Source organism: Crocuta crocuta, unplaced genomic scaffold (genome assembly GCF_008692635.1).
Source record: "Crocuta crocuta isolate KB4526 unplaced genomic scaffold, BGI_CrCroc_1.0 scaffold78, whole genome shotgun sequence".
Taxonomy (NCBI): Eukaryota; Metazoa; Chordata; class Mammalia; order Carnivora; family Hyaenidae; genus Crocuta; species Crocuta crocuta.
The window spans coordinates 3,172,353-3,191,624 of NW_027532617.1; the positions used below are offsets into that span (position 1 = coordinate 3,172,353).

Genomic DNA, 19,272 nt, shown 5'->3' on the forward strand with positions numbered 1-19,272 from the left:
TGTGTATGTGGATATATATACACATCAGAGATACAGGATATATCTATATATATAATATGTACATATATACTAATATATGTGATAAACCTGTGCATCTGATACATGTATAATATACACATATGCACTAACATGTGATATAATCTATGTGTATAATATGTGCATATGTAATCATGTAAGTGTATCTATAATATATATTTGTATATTATACATATGTGTGTACATACAAATATATTATACATATCTATTACTATATTCCATATTTTATAGGCTATATTTTACATATATGTTCATGTCTACTTATTTAGCATTATTTATCATCTTGAGATATTTGCCCATCCACATATGGCATTCTTTTTTTTTTTAAATGTTTTTGTTTGTTTATTCTTGAGAGAGTGAGAGAGAGAAAGAGACAAAGAGACAGAGCAAGTAGGGGAGGAGCAGAGAAAGAGGGAGAGAGAATCCCAAGCAGGCTCCTCACTGTCAGCACAGAGCCCGATGTGGGGGGTTAAACTCACAAAAACTGAGATCATGACCTGAGCTGAAACCAGGAGTCAGACACTTAACTGACTGAGCCAGTTAGGCCCCCACACATATGGCAATCTTAATCAGACAATTTTTGGCAAACCATAGACAATTATTTGGACTGAGAGAGATGTGTTTTTCCTAAGAAAGAGTAAAATCAGTTTCTGTATACGTATGATTGGAAAATATTTCTCTTAACTGTGAAAGGTATTCACTGAAGAGAACAAAGCTAAGGGTATGTATTTTTGAAGCTCCAAAAAGTTAAGAACTGGCAAGAAGTATTCCATGGATAGTCTTGTCCATATTCCCTGAAGGAAACCTGTGAATCAGCTTTAATAGATAGAAGTCCAATAAAGACGTCATTTAGCTTTGAAAATATTCCAGTAGATTTCATAGGGAGATACAAAGTTGCAATCATGGTCTGGGGATCTAATTTCAGCACTTAAAAACTCTACATTATCTAAACTTTTTAAATTTTGCATGTTGAGCACTGAGGACTTGCTTTATTCTTGTTTATGGAAATATAAAAATTGATACATGACAAAAATACAATATGAACATTTCAGCCAGAAAATAAAAAGGATTTAATTACCACATGTCTCCCATCAAAAACACACCACAGATGTTCATCTAAAAATGCATATCTTTAAATTAGAATTTTCTACAAATAAAAGTGATTCATCTTCTACTCCAGGTCTTAGACAAATTGTGTCACTTCTTACATAATAATCAGCTACCATTTTAATTAGAAGTTGTCATTCACCCCAGTGCACCAATCTCTGGAAGAGATCAAGTAACAGTTTGTACAGCTGCTCCCATGCTTTGCCTGTCATCTTTGGTCTGACTTTGAATTTCTCTCTCTATCTCTTCTTCTCCTTTAGATAACTCCCCTCCTCCTTTTCCTCACTCCCACTGAGCTGTCAAGAGTTGAAATACTGTAATATGAAATCATTGCCTCTATGACTCTAAAAAAAGAGCTTGCACTAGATTTTCATCAAAGAGAATCATTTATAAGATAGATGCAGCAAAAAAAACCTCAGGGAGTGTTTTTTTTTTCCTCCCCCAAGCATCAGGATTTTGTGAAATAACACAAAGAAACCTGTTTTTAAACATTTTTTGTCTTAACTGCATGATTAAGGTTTATACTGTACCTAATGTTCATCATTATTTTTGTTTGCCTTGTTATTCAGCACCACCTCAGAAAGATGTCACCTATGAACACAGAACTCAAGTAAAAATGAGAAGGGTGAGGAATGTAAGAATTACATTGCACACTTTGGTGAGCAACAATGAATGGAAAATGATAAGAAAGCTGTAACTATTATGTAGGGGCAGGAAGAGCTCTGGGGAAGACCCACAGGGTTGCTATCATCAAGCGATAACGAGGTTTTCAATTCTCCTTGCTGTCATTCTTATAAGGATGTATTTAAGTTGTGCCATATCTCATTAGAATCTTTGCCCATACAGTAAAACATGTAGTTGTTAATGTTTAGGTGAAAGGAGGCCACTATGCTTTGTCCTTTAGGAGAAGTTGGTTTTGGTTTGTTTTTGTTTTTGTTTTTTTTTACCAAATCCCATATAGTAGCATCTGCTACAACCATGTGAGTGAGAGCTTGCATAATAAGGTCCTAGTCCTTTTAGGAAGCTTTCACACCATTCTCCATGTTGGGTACCAGACATTAAAATTCCAGTGCCTCCTTCACAGAGAAAATGGCACCAAAGACCTGCATCCCAGAAGTGATTATAATAAGTGTGAGTAATGAAAGGACACTAACCATTTTTATATCTGGTTTTTTTTTTATGTAAACACTCCTGTTGTCTGTTGAATGTGGAAAGTGACATTTTTAAAATGTGAAATGAAATAAAGAATTTAGCTCACATAATAGCATTATTTACCCAGATTTTGAAATGCTTGTTTATTTATATTCTGGCTTTGAAAATATAGTCATTTACTTAGTCTCTGGGCAGATATGCAGGAAATGACACATCTGTTTATAATTTATTCATTTAATTTTTAGTTTTATAAAAATGCACCCATTGCCTTGGTCTCTAAGTGACTATAAAACATTAAACATGCAATAACAAAGACAAAGTCAAACAATAGAAGAAAAATTACAGAAATATATAGGTTTGAAGTCCTCAGGGTCAAGGAACCAAGATATTTTCAGATTAATAATATAAAAGCATTAATTATTAGGGTCTAGGATTAAAGCAAAGAAGGGAAGTAAAAAAGGTGATTAGTAGGATAAAGAGAACAAAGCACATCTTAAAATAGTCGACTTGAAAATTATCCAGGCTCTTCAAATCAGCCCTTTGTGTGCATAAGTGTGTATGTATGTAAAGAGGAGACTCTTTTAAAAGGACTATTGGATATATGTTGGGAGGAATCAAATCTGATTAAGGTGAAATGTTGGCCATGGTGGAGGGGGGTGGCAAGCAGAGAACTAGAATGTGGACTTATTCCCGGAGACTACCAGAGTATCACATACCTTGGGGACAACTGAGGTCAATTTGTATTTGAAAATCTGGTATTCAAACTCTGGAGAAGGCAAGTCCAAATGCAGGTCCAATGATTACATGATGGAACTGTATTTGGTATCATAGAGCCAGACAAGAATAAAATGAAGTATATGGGGGGGGGGGACTGTACATGTTTTGTCATCAGTGTTTCCCCAGAAGTTAGCAACTTACTAATGATTTGCTAAATGAAAATGAGCTGTGCAGGTTTGTAGCTCTTCTTTGTATGCTGAGAACTTCCTGATTTGTGAAAGGTTCAAATAGGATTAAAGTGCTAGGGGCAAACTACCCAAAAGCAAAGGTTTAAAAAGTCAGTTTTGAAATGTTTGAGTGGATTGAAAACATTTTAAGCATGAGAATGGAAGATCCATGTGCATAAAAGAATATCCCCAAAAGCAAAGCAATAAAAGAGGGTGTTCATATCACACACACACACACACACACACACACACGTTGTAGCAGGGAAATGTGTTTCATTAAGGTTTTTCCCTAGATTAGTGTCATGTCTGATGACACATGCTATTTCTCTTTACATACTGCATTGCACCAAGAGCCTTACACTTTAATGGGCAGGTAGAAGGGAACTGGCAGTAGCAGGGGCCCTGGAATGCCTTCAAAGGTTAGCAGTTATTCTCAAATAAATGAAGGGGGACTGGCCTGAGAGTGAGATCCAGCCACAATAATGAGAATTATAAAGATACTGAAGGACAAAGCTAAAATTGTTGTTGAGATCACCCGGTGAGTCTTCTGCTTTTTATCTCCCATGGTCCAAAGAACAAAGTGCAAGAAGGATCTATTGGCCAATGATAAGAAACTGTTTTCGTTTGTTTTGGGGACATTGAGTCTTTAGGTAGAACCTACTAAAACATTTTCTTATCTGAACGGATAGAAGAGAAAGATACAGGCGAAAACTTTGGGATCTCAGGTTTATGTAAAAGACCAATGTAGATTTCCTAGACATGAAGATTATTTAAAACTATGATGGTTTATCAAAAGAAATGTTAGAATAACTTTTCCAAGGAGGTCTTTATACGTTCCCCCCACCAATGAACATTAACTCTTCAAAATTAGTTTTGTAAATAAGAAACTGAATTTGATAAAATGAACTGTCTTTGAAATAAACTGAAAAACAAAACCTTTTTCTACTTGAAAAGGAAATTTGGCCCAGCATTGTGTTTAATGATGTATTCTGCAAGTCATTTTAGAAAATGTAGTGAGTGTTACCCAGAGATCTAATTGGAGCTCTGTTCCAGCAACCAGTTCATCCTTTGCTGTCTGCTTCAGTTTGCGGCTCTCAAGAGTTCTGACCTTGGATTAAAATATACCACATAAGTAATAAGAGACATGTATTTCTTCAGTGTCCTATTTTTATCAATGCTTACAAAATGGGTTTTACTCACATTACTGACTGATATAAATTTGTGATTATGCTGTTTAATTTCAGTGTGTGCCTTTTAAAATTTGGAATGGGGAGCTAAACTATTTTTCACTTTCTCTTTAATGTTAGAAGATCACCTTTGCAGAGTTGTGAGTGTGGCTAGGAGAGGAGGAGCCTTTGTGACCAGAAAATTTTGCTTTGATGTTCACATTGAAAACCAGTATTGACTTTCAGATTCTGGTTCCTGCTTGGAGACTACAAAGGCTTTACCTCAGATGAACTCAACTGGTTCACTGTTGCTACAGTCAGCTTGTTCTAGCTGCCTGATTGATGGATTTCCATAGCAGTGCAGCAATTTAAATATCTGTGTATGCATATGTTTATCTGCATATATATAATATGCACATATAAGTGATAAGCATATGTTATATACAAGCACATGTGTTTTTCTGAACTTCCTGTAATTATTGGTAAGCTAGAAAAAAAAACCTATCTATAGTAAAGACACTCAGAAAACTAGGAATAGAAGGAAAGTCCCTCAACATAGTTAGAAGCATCTATGAAAAGCCTATATCTTCTACCATATTTAATGGAAGAAAACACTGCATGCTTTCCTCCTCAGATCAGAAACAAGTTAAGGATGCCCACTCTGCCCACCTCTGTTCAGCAGTGTATTTGGGATCTGAACCAGTACAATGAGAATGAGAAAGAAGGCTGATAGGAAAGGAAGAAATAGATTTTGCCTTATTTCCAGGAAACGTGATTATATAAATACCAAAGAATTTACACAAAAGCTACTGTAAGTGGTAGTGCTAAGAGCATTTAATGAGGTTACAGGATTCAAGATGAATATATAAAAATCAATTGTGTTTCTTTGTGCTTACAGTGAACACTAAATTGATTTGATAAATTCTTGATAAATCTAAGAAACTAGATGTGCATCCTGAAAATAATAAAATGTTAAGAGAAAATAAATGAACTTAGATATGTGTGCTGTTCATGGGACAAGCCTTCAAAATTAAGATGACAATTATTCCAAGTTAGTATGTAGATTGATCTCAATTCCCACTCAGATCTTAGCTGGCTAAAAATTGACAAGCTGATACTAAAATTTAGGGAAAAAAATGTAAAAGATATAGAAGAGGCAAAAGAATTATGAAAATGGAGGGCACCTTGGGTGGTTCAGTCGGTTTAGCATCCGACTTTGGCTCAGGTCATGATCTCACAGTTCGGGGATTGGAGGCCTGTGCTGACAGCTCAGAGCCTGGAGCCTGCTTCAGATTCTCTGTGTGCCCCTCTTTTTCTGTCCGTCTCCCACTCATGTTCTGTCTCTCTGTCTGTCTCTCTCTCTCTTTCAAATATAAGTAAACATTTTTAAAAAATTAAGAATTGTGAAAATGGAGCTAAAAATGAAATAGACACTGATTTCAAAGCTTACTATAATGAAAGAACAATTAAGACAGTTTGCTACTAGTGGAAGAATTGATAGACCAGTGGATCAGAATAGAGCATCACAGAATATATCAATACCCTATGTCCAATTATTTTTAAAAAGTCAAGATATTTCAATGGAGAAATATTTCCAACAAATAGTGTCTGAAAAAATTGTATATCATTATGCAAAAAAATTAACCTTGATTCTTGTACCATACATGAAAATTAATTCAAAATGGATCATAGACTTAAGTGTTAAAAGGTAATATCGTATAACTTTTATAAGAAAATAAAAAGGAAGGGCGCCTGGGTGGCTCAGTTGGTTAAGTGTCGAACTTCCATTCAGGTCATGATCTCACAGTTTATGGGTTCAAGCCCCACATTGGGCTCTCTGCTGGCAGTTCTGGAGCCTGCTTAGAATTGTTTCTCTCTGTCTCTCTGCCCCTCCCTCACTTATACTCTGTCTCTGTCAATAACAAATAAACATTAAAAAATTTTTTAAAGAAAATATAAGAGGGTATCTTTGAGTCTTCTTGTAGGATAATAAAAAACATACAATAAATGTCCATAGTTTTTGATATGTTTCCACCATAAAAATATTAGTACAATGTAGATAATGAACATATCAATCACTTACTAATTTCTTCATGCCCCTTTCTAGCCCTTTTACTCCTGTGTCTCCTCCTCATCATGACAACACTTATCTGCTTTCTGAATCTGTAAATAGTTTGCATTTTTCACAATTTTATGTAAATGGAATAATTTATGTACCTTTTTGTGTATATTACATATTTTTAACAGTATATTGTTTTAATCAGCAATTTTCATAATTACATCTCAACTTCCTATCCCCATTTTAGATTCTTCTGCTGTTCTGAAAGATTTCTACAAATTTTGTTGCAAATATTTTACCAATTTTTTTGTTTCCTATGTATAATAGAGTAATTTGATATTTATATAAGTGATGAAATCACCAAAGTCTAGTTTCCTCCTGTCATCACACAAAGTTGTTACATTATTGACTATATTCTTTATGCTGTACATTACATACATATGTCTTATTTTATAACTGAAGATTATACCTCTTAATTTTCTTCACCAGTTTTGTCCATCCCCCCACACCCCTTCTCTCTTGCAACCATCAATTTATTCTCTGTTTGTGAGCCTGTTTCTATTTTTTGATTTGCTAATGTAAGTGAAGTCCTACAGTATCTTTATTATTCTCTCTGACTTTTTTCACTTAGCTTAACACCCTGTAGCTCTGTTGATGTTTCCACAAATGGCAAGATTTCATTCTTTTCATGTCTAATACTCTGTTTTGTATGTATTTCCACATCATTTTATTTATTGATCCATTACGAGACATTTGAGGTGCTTTTATATCTTGGTTATTTTAAATAATGCTTCATCGAACATAGCGGTGCCTATATTTATTTTGAATTAGTATTTTCGTTTTCTTTGGATGAATACCTATAGGTGGAATTGCTGAATCATATAGTAGTTTCATATTTAATTTTTTGAGGACCCTCCATAATGTTGTCCCATAGTGACTGCACCAGTTTATATCCCATATCCCAACAACAGTGCACAAGGGTTTCCTTGATTTTCATCCTCATCCTCACCAATACATGTTATTTTTTGTTTTTTGTTTGAGGTTTTTTTTTTTTTTGAAATAGCCATTTTGACCAGTTTGAAGTAATCTCTTACTGTGGTTTTGATTTGCATTTATCTAATGATTAGTGATGTTGAGCATCTTTTCACATACCTATTTACCACCTTTATGTCTTCTTTGGAAAAATGCCTGTTCAGGGCTCTGCCTAGTTTTTAATCATATTGTTTTTTGATGCTGAGTTGTAGGAGTTGATGTATTTTAGACTTTAACGTTTTAACAGATACATAATTTGTGAATATCTTCTCCCTTTCAGTAGGTTGCCATTTCATTTCCTTGATGGTTTCCTTCACTGTGCAAAAGCTTTTTAGTTTAATGTAGTCTTATTTTACTTTTATTGCCCTTCTCTGTGGAGACCAATCCAAAAAAAGGTATTACTAAAACCAGTGCCAAAGGGTATACTCCCTGTGTTTTTGTCAAGGAAGTTTATGGTTTCAAGTCTTCTATTTAAGACTTTAATACATTTTGTGTTTGTTTGGTATATAGTATAAGAAAGTGGTCTAGTTTCAATATTTTGCATGTACCTGTCCGATTTTCTCATCACCGTTTATTGAAGAGACTGTCTTTTCCCCACTGCATATTCTATTCTTCCTTTGTCATAGATTAAATGCACATCTAAACATGGGTTTATATCTGGGCTCTCTATTCTGTTTTAATTACTTTGTAGCATAGTTGGAAATCTGGAACATGATACCTCTAGCTTGTTTGCTCTTATTTCTCAAGATTGCTTTGGCTATTTAGGGTCTTTTGTGGTTCCATACAAATTTTAGGATTACTTGTAGTTCCATGAAAAATGCTATTGATAGTTTGGTAACGATTGCTTTGAACTTGTAGATTTTATTGGGTAGTGTGGACATTTTAACAATATCATTTTTCGAATCCACGAGAATGGTATATCTTGCCATTACTTTGTGTCATCTTCAATTCTTTCAACAATGGTTTACAGTTTTCAAAGTATAGGTCTTTCACTTCCTTGGTTAAATTTATCCCTGGGTATCTCATTCTTTTAGATGGAGTTTTAAGTGGAATTTTAAAAATTGCAGTCTTTCTAATAGGAGCTCAAAATTGGAAACAACTAAAACAGATTCAATAAATAGTTAGAAGGTAGACCTTGCAGGCTTTCCCCATTGGATATTTTTGCCTCCTTTGTCATAGATGAGTCAATAAAAAAAGATGTAGTAAACATATATGCAGAATGAAATATTACTTGAGCATAAAAATGAATGAAACCTTGCCATTTGCAACTACATGGATGGACCTAGAGGGTATAATGCTAAATGAGATATCTATCGGAAAAGATAAATACTATATGATTTTATTCATTTGGATATTAGGAAACGAAAAACTAAAGTCTTAAATACAGAGAATAAACAGGTGGTTGCCAGAGGGTCAGCTGGTAAGAGGATGAGTGAGATAGATAGAGGATTAAGAGTACACTTATTTTGATGAGCACTGAGAATGTATAGAATTGTTAAATCATATTGTATGCCTGAAACTAATATAACACCATGTTCATTATACTTGAATTTAGAAAAAGAAAAATCTGATAATTTGTTATTAGTGTATAGAAATACAACAGATTTCTATAGGTTGAATTTTCTATCTTGCTACTTTACTGAATTCATTTATTAGTTGTATTAGTGTTCGGTAGAGGCTTTAGGTTATCTGTATAGAGTATCATCTGCAAATTGTGATAGCTTTATGTCTTGCTTTCCAATTGGGATAGTTATTTTTCCCCTTACCTAATTACTGTGGCTGGACTTTGAATAGTATGTTGAATAAAAGTGGACAGAGTGGGTATCCAGGTCTTGTTTCTGATCTTACAGAAGAAGATTTCTTTGGGTTTGTCACATATAGTCTTTATTGTGTTGAGGTATGTTCCCTCTAAATCCACTTTGTTGAGGGTTGTCATGAATGGATGTTGAAATTTTCAAATGCTTTTTCTCCATCTATTGAGATGATTGTATGATTTTCATCCTTCATTTTGTTAATGTGCTATATTGCGTTGATTGGTTTGCAAATATTGAACCATCCCTGCATCTCTGGAATAAATCTCACTTGATGTGGTGTATAATCTTTTTAATGTAAATTTGAATTTGGTTTGCTAATATTTTTTGAGGATTTTTATATCTAATTTCATCAAGGATATTGGGNAGTATCCACCTAATGCTTGCCTTATAGAATGATCCTGGAAGCATTTTTTCACCTTTAATTTTTTGAAATTGTTTGAGAAGGATAGATATTTATTCTTCTTTAAGTATTAGGTAGAATTCACCTGTGAAGTCTGGTCCTGGATTTTTTTTTATTACTGATTAAATTTTATTACTAGTAATTGATCATATTTTTTATTTCTTCCTGATTGAGATTAGAAGATCGTATGTTTCTAGGTATTTATCCATTTCTTCTAGGTTGTATATTTTTGGCATCTAAGTGTCTTAGTAATCTCATGATCTTTTATATATCTGTATAATCATTTGCAACTTCTGTTTCTTTTCATGTTTTATTTCATTTATTTTGGCCTTTTCCTTGATGAGTCTTAGTAAAAGTTTATCAGTTCCAATTATTCTTTCAAAGAGCCAGCAAATAGTTCATTAATCTTTCCTTTTTTTTTTTGGTTTATATTTCACTTATTTTCACTCTGATTTTATTATTTTCTTCTAATTGGGATTTGTTCTTTTTCTAGTTTCTTTAGGTGTAAGTTTAGATTGTGATTTTTCATGTTTGTTGAGGTGGGCCTGTATTACTATAAACTTTATTACTGTTTATTTCTGTATCCCATTAATTTTGGAGCTATTTTCATGTACATTTGTCTTAGGGTATTTTTATTTCCTCTTTGATTCCTTCATTGATCCATTGGTTATTGTTTAGTCTCCACATGTTAGTAGTTTTTCTAGTTTTCTAGTTTCTTACCATAATGATTGGAAAAGATGCTTGGTATGATTTCAAACTTTTTAAATTTACCTTGGCTTATTTTGTGGCCTAACTTGTGACCTCTTCCGGAAAATATTCCATGTGTACTTGAGAATAACGTTTAATCTGCTGTTTTGGATGGAATGTTCTGTAGATACGTACTAAGTCTATATAGTCTAAAGTCTTGTTCAGAGCTACTGTTTACTTACTGATTTTCTGTCTAGATGATCTATCCATTGATGTGAGGTGTTAAAGTCTCATAGCATTATTGTTTTGCTGTCAGTTTCTCTCTTTGCATGTGTTAGTATTTGTCTTATGTATTTAGGTATTTTATGTTTGGTGAATAAATACAAGTGTTTTATCTTCTTTTTGGATTTATCTTATTATATAATGCCCTTCCTTTGTCTCTTGTTACTACCTTTTAAAGTCTGTTGTATCTGATACAAATATTGCTACTTCATCTTTATTTTCATTCCTATTTACATGGAATCTCTTTTTCCATTCTTTCTTTTTTTTTTAATGTTTTATTTATTTCTAGGAGAGAGAGAGACAGCGTGAGCAGGGGAGGGTCAGAGAGAGAGGGAGATACAGACTCTGAAACAGGCTCCAGGCTCTGAGCTGGCAGTCAGCACAGAGCCCGAGGTGGGGCTCAAACCCACGAACCGCGAGATCATGACCTAAGCGAAAGTCGGATGCTTAACCGACTAAGCCACCCAGGCGACCCTCTTTTTCCATTCTTTCCTTTCCAGTGTGTATGTGTCTTTAGATATGAGGTGAATTTCTTTGGCAGCATATAGATCAATCTTTTTTTTTTTAATCTACTACCCTGTGTTTTTTGATTAGAGCATTTAATCCATTTACATTTAAAGTAATTATTGATAGGTATATATTTATTGCCGTTTTGTTAATTGTTTTCTGGTTGTTTTTACAGTTATATTTATTTTCCCCTTGCTCTTTTGCTTTATGATATAATCTTAGTGTTAGAATTATTTTTTCTATATATTTTTGTGTATCTATTCTAGATTTTTGGTTGCTGTGTGGTTCATATATAGCAAACTGTGTATATAAAAGTCTATTTTAAATTGGTGGTCATTTAAGTCTTAAAGGATTCTAAAAGTGCTACATTTTTACCCATACACATGTATTTTGTGTTTTTAACATCATATGTTACATATTTTTAGTGTTACCACTTAACTCACTTAACTAATTATTGTAGATTTAGTTGATTTTACTACTTTTGTCTGTTAAATTCCATTCCATCTTTAGTGACTAATCTACTGTTATAATTTCTTTTACGTACACTCATAAGTTTAAGATTCATGTTTATTTTATTAAATATTTTAAAGTATTAAATATTTTATTAAATATTAAATACATTTATTTTAATTTTGTCAGTGTTTTTAAAAACCATATATCAATACTTCATTTGTTTTATTGCTGAGTGGTATTCTATTATATGAATATACCACAGTTTATCCTTTCACCTGTTGATGGACATTTAGTTTGTTTCTATCTTTTGGTTATTGAAAATAAAACTGCTATAATATGAATGTATGTTTTTGTAAGAATAAATGTTTTTATTCCTCTTGGCTAGATACCTAGAAACAGGATGGCTTATCATATGCTGTTTATGTTTAAATTTCTTTTAATATGCTAACTTTTTTCAAAGTGGGTGTACTATTTTACATTTCTACCAGATGTTCTTAAAGGGGCAGTTCCTCCACATTATTGTCAGAAATTAGTGATATGACCAGTGCTTTTAATTTTAGCCAATCTCATAGCTATATAGTGATGGCATCTCACTGTGGTTGTAATAATAGTTTTATTTGTCTATAATATATAATATTTGGTGAGGTATCAATTCAAATTTCACATTTTAAATATTCATTTATCTTATATAATTTTGAAAAGTGTTATGTATTCTGAGCATCCATTTTTGACCTAAAATTTGCAAACTTTTAAGCTTTCTCTTACTCTTTCCATGTCAGATGGTTCCTGCTTAAATAATGTTGCAACTAAAGAGTGAGCTCATGAATAAAAACTAATAAGTATGTACTTTTGAGATTTTTTTTTAAGACATAAGAAAATGTAAATGGCTATTTCTGAAATAGTTGTTGGGGAGAAATAGAGCGAAAGAATTCTCCCAAAACACAAGATAGTAGATATATAGAGTAATAAAAATATGTATAAAAAACAAAGATTTGGGTGTCAGAATCAAGAGATCTAACAGAGAATATGTTTTCTAAACATTAGATATACTGCTCTGTGAAACTATCTGGTCCTGGTGCCTTCTTTTAGAATAATTTTTTTAAAGCAAAAAAACAAATTCCCTTTTAAATATCTTCTAAAGTTATTGGTTTATTCTAGTTTCTCTTCTTGGAAGAGTTTTGGTAACTTACATTTTAATAGGAAATCAACTGTTGCATTATAGCTTTTTCAAGAATTTCCAAATTTTTAAATCATAATAAATTTTTAAAATTTGTGGTGAAATAGTATAGAACGTATTCTCACAAAGATATTTTAATTTGATTTGCAATGGCTGTCAACTGTGAATAACTCATAAGTATAATACTGCTGTTTTTATTTTTATTTTTAATAGTTTTATTTTTTTAATTTTTAAAAAATCTTTACTTTTGAGAGAGACAGAGAGAGAGGAAAAGAGAGAGAGAACAAATGCACAGGGTAGGAACAGAGAGAGAGGGAGACACAGAATCTGAAGCAACCTCCAGACTCTGAACTGTCAGCCCAGAGCCTGATGCAGGACTTGAAATTACAAACTGTGAGATCATGACCTGAGAGAAATTAGGATACCTAAATGACTGAGCCACCCAGGCGCCCCTTAATAGTTATTTTTAAAATCATTCCAGTAATCTTGGAAGTCTGATTTGTGCAAACTGAATCCATTTAATTGAAAAATTATTCATTGGTCTTAAATTCTCAGAAATTATTATCTTGAATAGCAAACAATTAGAAATATCTACATGAAAACGTAAAACATTCTTTATAACAGGTTGAAAAAAAATGATTTAAATGATCTTGACACTTTTTTTTGGAAGATGGAAGTAAAAACTGTCCAGGAAACAGAAAAAAAAAACATAAAACTATTTCCTATGCAGGCAGTTTTTAACATGGATTTCAGCCAATGGGCTAAAGTAATACTTTAAATCAAAATGGTGTTTAAAAAAATATCACCATATTGTTTTCAACCATAATTAAATGTGATTTTTAGTTTAAGATTTTTTAAATTTTCTTTAATAAAGAGTGAGATGCAAGTTTCAGGAGACCATTAACAGCAGTCTCTGGGTTTTACTACTGCTTACTTTTCTTTATGTAAAATAATATTTTGAAATATTCAGAATTATCCATAAGAGTTTTAGGCCTTATGTGAGGGTTTGTTTATTTTTGAGATAGAGAAGAGAGAACAAGCACAAGGGAGGAATGGAGAGAAGCGGGGAGAGAGAGAGAAAGAGAGAGAATGAATCACAGGCAAGCTCTGCACTATAGCAGAGAGCCTGTTGCAGGGCTCGAACTCACCAACCATGAGATCATGGCCTGAGCCTAAGTCAGATACTTAATCTATTGAGTTACCCAGGAGTCAGGAGCATTTTTCTTAATCCTAAGTGCACTGGTAGTACTGAACCACCTCAAGTTGGGTGAGTAGCATCATCAAGGGAGGGTCTTTGTGAATGTCAGTGACTGGGGGTGGGGAAGGCTATGACTAGGCAACTGTTTGAAGGGCAGGGGTTGGAGAGGGGTGCTTTGCATTTTAAAAACTATTTCCCCTATGGGAAAATGATGAGCTGACATGTTATGTTTTGAGTGATAATAGATTTGACCATTCTTCTTTGTTTGAATTCTGAGCCAATTGAGTCAGGGAGTTAGAGATTAGAATATTACTAGTAAAGCTGAATTAAAGATGGCAGCTTGGCCTAATATCAGGGTTGATCTTCTGTAGATTTCTCATTGAAGTGAACAAATTCATCTCAAACCTGTTTAAAGATTCCAGGATAGACAAAACATAAGAGAGGTGAAAATGTGTCAACCCTGAGAATGAACTAGTTCCAACAGTCAGACTGGGGGCGGGGGGAGGCAATAGGTAGACAGACACCAAGCTCCGAGGAGTTGGGGTCCTCTCTGAGGAGCATCTCTAGTTACAAATATATTACCTCACTTGCAGGTAGATTCTCTTTCATTTTGTTAGTTGAAACATTATTTAGTAAGGAAGTGTAATGTTGGATAAACAGATTTTCTATAGCATCTTTTTAAGTCTTACATACTCTGTATGTGGCAATATATATGAACATTTAAAAAAACTTTTTTAATGTTTGTTTATTTTTGAGAAACAGAGACAGAGCACGAGTAGGGTAAGGGCAGAGAGCAAGAGAGATACAGAATCCAAAGCAGTCTCCAGACTCTGAGCTGTCAGCACAGAGCCTGACGTGAGTCTCCAACCCAGGAACCATGAGATCATGACCTGAGCCAAAGTCAGATGCTTAACTGACTGACCCACCCAGATGCCCCCCAATATATATGAACATTTTGATGCTTCCTAGAATACTAGAATATCTTACTTGACAGATATTAGGTCCATTGTTTTTATCACTAGGAAGGAACAAACACCTTAATTACATGTCAGAGTATTTTTTGTATGTGGGATTATAAAACAAAACTTGATCAAAGGTCATTTTAAACACTTTGCTCCTGTCACTATCCCAATAAATACGTATAAGCTTTTTAATAGCTGTATTATTCACAACTCACACTTCTGTCTCACTTCTGGTGCCCAGAATGGAATGCCCTACTCTGTCTTCTCTCTGTAGAATTATTTTTGACATCATTTAAGAATCCTTCCTAGAAACCTCTAGATTTTATCTCTCTTTGGCTTTCTTAGCATTTTTTTCTACTGACATATTTTTAAATATTAATTGTTCTATGCTTCTAAAACAAATTCAAAGTTTCTATAAAATCTATAGTATATAGAAAATGCATGAGATTTTGGGAACATCAGTAATTCATTTACATTTACTGAGCCTCAGCTATATGCCAGATATGGTGTTAAAGGGAAACAATATATATGACTGAAAAGGTCAGTACATTCACCAAGGGTTACCATTTCCTACATTTTGTTCGAAATAATGTTTCAATTAAAATTAATGACTAAGATTTTGGGTAATATAATTTTAAATTACTTGTAAATACATCTCTCCCTTCAACCAGATCAAGAATTTCATAAAAATGACTATTCACAGTTAACTCTTTTACTTTATTTATTTATTTATATTTATGTAATAAATTTAAATTTATTTTGAGACAGAGAGAAAGACAGTTTGAGTGGGGGAGGGGCAGAGTCTCCATCTCCTTTGCAGCTCATTTCTCTGCAATCCCAAGATGTAGCTCTCATCCATATAGGCCAAAAGGGGAGCTACAGTTCCTCTCATCTTGTATCTATTTCAAGGAAATAAGCACAGAAAGGCCAAAAAAAAATAGTGTGATAAGTAATTTCTTGAATTTATTATGGGACACTTCTGTCTTAAGCTATTGGTTATCACTTTGTTGCTGGAGACATCTGCTTAGAAGAGAAACTATGAAATGGAATCTATATTTTTGCTGACCATGGACCCAGCTAAAATCTAGACATTTTATTACCAGAGGAAAAGGGAAGAATAATGAGGGACAATGCCCAAGACAGGTAATAAATAAAAATAATCAGTTAAGCAATGTGTTTATCAGTCATCTTTTAATAATTGACTATCATTAAAATATTTATCCTTTCAACAATATTTATTAAGCATCTACTATGTGGCAGATACTATGCTTGCCTCTGGGGATAGAAAATTGAATTGGGGATCTGATATTCTGATGCTAATTTTGCTATTATACACTGTACAATTACACAGATCCATCTTCAGGGATTTTTACATTTAATTTTATTTAACTAAACAAATAAGACATTAAATGATCCATACTATTGAAACACCTGTTTTATTTCTTTTTTCCTTTGTATTCTACATCCATTGGTAGAAATTTTAAAACAAATGCTTATTTCCCAGTTGCCTATTTCTTTTTTAGAGAAAGAGAAATGTTGATTCCTTTGTATCTCTGGCTGGTAAATGTGCACAAGAATACTGCCAGGAAGCCTCCAGGGATTAAATCCACTATCTTGATGATTTTATGAAGCTTCAGATATGGCCCTTTGTTTTGCTGGCTCAGCACTTTGATTTTATCAGCATACCAAGAGTACATTCATATCTTGGAGGTAGAAACACATTAAGTAACCTCTTAAGACACTTATAAATTGGGAAAGGTGAACGATTAATTCACTGAGAAAGAGCTGTCATAGGAACAACAACATTTGCACCCTTCATGATCAGCCCATTTTTTTCCACTCTAGGTAGACTTATATAAGCTTCCAGGTCACATTCTGAATGTCAACTTACCTTTCTATAAAACACAATTATCATAGATACCATATAAACATCAGGTTTATATGACCGGAAATTGTATTTGATCTGACACACCAAAGTGGATAATGAGTGCTGCCAATGACAAGCCACAATCAATCTATGAAAAACCAAGAGATAAATGAATTTCTCCTTTATCTAATGTATAAAAGAAAAAGCAAAAACGTTGTACCTATATTAGGGTTCCTCATTACTGCAGAACCAAGTNTTTATGGAGTCATGTCACCAAAATGGCAACATAGGAGGCCCTGCCTCCATCTTTCCACAAAGATTAATAGGTAACTATCCAAGAAAGTAAACAAGACAAAACCCAGCTATGGAAAAGCTCCAGAGTCCTCTTAAACTTGAGCAACACAGTGCAACAAGAAAATCTAATCAACTTGGGCAACACAGTACAACAATAAATCTGTTATTCTAACAGTTAAGAAGATGCTCCTACTAAGAAGAAAAGGAAGACCGTTTCATTGGCCTGCAGTCATCCCATCCTCCAAGATGGCACTGCACAGTGCTAAGAGGAAACTTTATAGCTATAAAGAGAACCCCTCACTAGAAAAGGAAGACTGAAATAAGTGACCAGCTTTCCAGGCTTTCAAGACACCACCTGAAGATTTCTTCAGTTTAGTTTTGACCAAGCTGAGCATGGTAGAGATGGCTAGACCCAAGGAAGAAAAGCAGGGGCTACCAATAGTGGCCATATAGTGGGAGCTATGGGGTTTCATAGTGACCTGCTCTGCAGCCAGTTGGGCAGATTTTGCCACTACAGTGGCCAGCACAGCTACCATGGACCCCCTGTAGATTTTACCAACTTTTGCGCCAACAGCATTCACATCCCTGAAACCAGCCATCTGAATCCCTCCCTATTGCTTCTCCCTTCCCCTCCCCCCGCCCCCCCCCGCATAAGTGCCCAGACCTCTGCAGCTGTATGGCTACAAGATAACAGCCTCTGTCCCTACCGCTGACCCCCACTGCCATGTGGATAAGGGGCCAATCCAGCTGTGCACTTGCATGCCATCAGCCTGACACTAAGCATTCTGCTTTACTCAGTTTACCAATTTAAATATTAATTTCATCCAAGAACACACTCATAAACATATTCGTTGTCATCATAGAATATTTGACCACATATCTGGGCACCCAGTGGTCCAAGTCAAATTGCCACATAAAGTTCACCATCACAGTGCCTATGAAAAGATACTGTAAAACCGAACAACAAAAGAAGGGCAATCAACCCGACCGGATCGAGTGCCTTACTTTTGTTTGCTGCTTATTCCCTGAAAGTAGGATTTAAATCTTGTTCACCCTTGTATCATTAGCACCTTATATGGGTCCTGGCACATTAAGTGTTCAAAAGCTCTATTTAAAAAGATGTTATAGAGGTGCCTGGGTGGCTCAGTTGGTTAAGTGTCTGACTTCAGCTCGTGTCATGATCTCACACTTTGTGGATTTGAGCCCTGGGTTCTGTGGTATAGCTCAGTGCCTAGAGCCTGCTTCAGATTCTGTGTCTCCCTCTCTCTGTACCCCTCCCCTGCTCATGCTCTCTCTCTCCCTCCCTCTCTTGCTCTCTCTTAAAAATAAGTAAATACTAAAAATGTTTTTTAAAAGATATTATATAATGACTTAGCATCCTAATTAGTATATAAGAAATATGACTTCTCTGAAAAAAGGTCATATAATCATAGTGCATAGATCTAGATGTAAAGATAATACCTATGAAGAATATAGTCAAAGATGAGAACAGAAGTAGGTAAGATAAGGAAAAATTTTAGGGAATTAAAAAAAATTTCAATGAGAAGGCTTAAGTATAATCTATATATGAATTTTATATATGTTATATAAATTAAAAATATTAAAATACTGAAAATGTTTGAATTTTTTTCTAATTAGCTGAGAGATACACAATCTTAATACAGCAAATCAGTATATAGAATTGTCAGTTATAGCAAAACATAGGGTTAATCCTTGATAGTTACTATTAATAAGACTATAGATTTAATTTAAAAAATCAGGATTTATATATAATGTGATAATCTGATAATAATGAGTGTTTATGATTTCAGAGTTTCTTAGAGATTCTGAAGTGGGTGGACAAGTAAAAGTTCTAAATTATTCACTTTAAAAATAGGTTTAAATTCCTCACCTAGCTAATTCAGCATGCTATAGCACAATACCATAGACTGTGTGGCATATAAACAACCAATATTAATTTCTCATGGTTCTGAAGGCTGGGAAGTCCAAGATCAAGACACTGGTAGATTGTTGTCAGCTGAGAATTCACTTCCTGGTTCATGGAGGACTTTCTTCTTACATATGTACTCCATGGCAAAAAGGGTTGAAAAAGCTCTCAGAGGCCTCTTTTTTTTTTTTTTTTTTTTTTTTTTTTT

At 34.0% G+C, this 19,272-nt stretch overlaps 2 long non-coding RNA genes across 2 annotated transcripts in view; one reads left to right on the forward strand and one right to left on the reverse strand.

Moving 5' to 3' along the window:
• Window positions 1-19,272, forward strand: part of LOC144245207 (uncharacterized) — a 331,942-nt gene that overhangs the window by 163,972 nt on the left and 148,698 nt on the right. The gene's annotated exons all lie outside the window — the stretch shown is intronic.
• LOC144245196 (uncharacterized) overlaps window positions 15,750-19,272 on the reverse strand; it is a 30,159-nt gene continuing 26,636 nt past the window's right edge. Inside the window, exon 4 of the long non-coding RNA XR_013339195.1 lies at window positions 15,750-15,875. This is a non-coding gene — a long non-coding RNA (uncharacterized LOC144245196). The remainder of the gene's footprint in view (window positions 15,876-19,272) is intronic.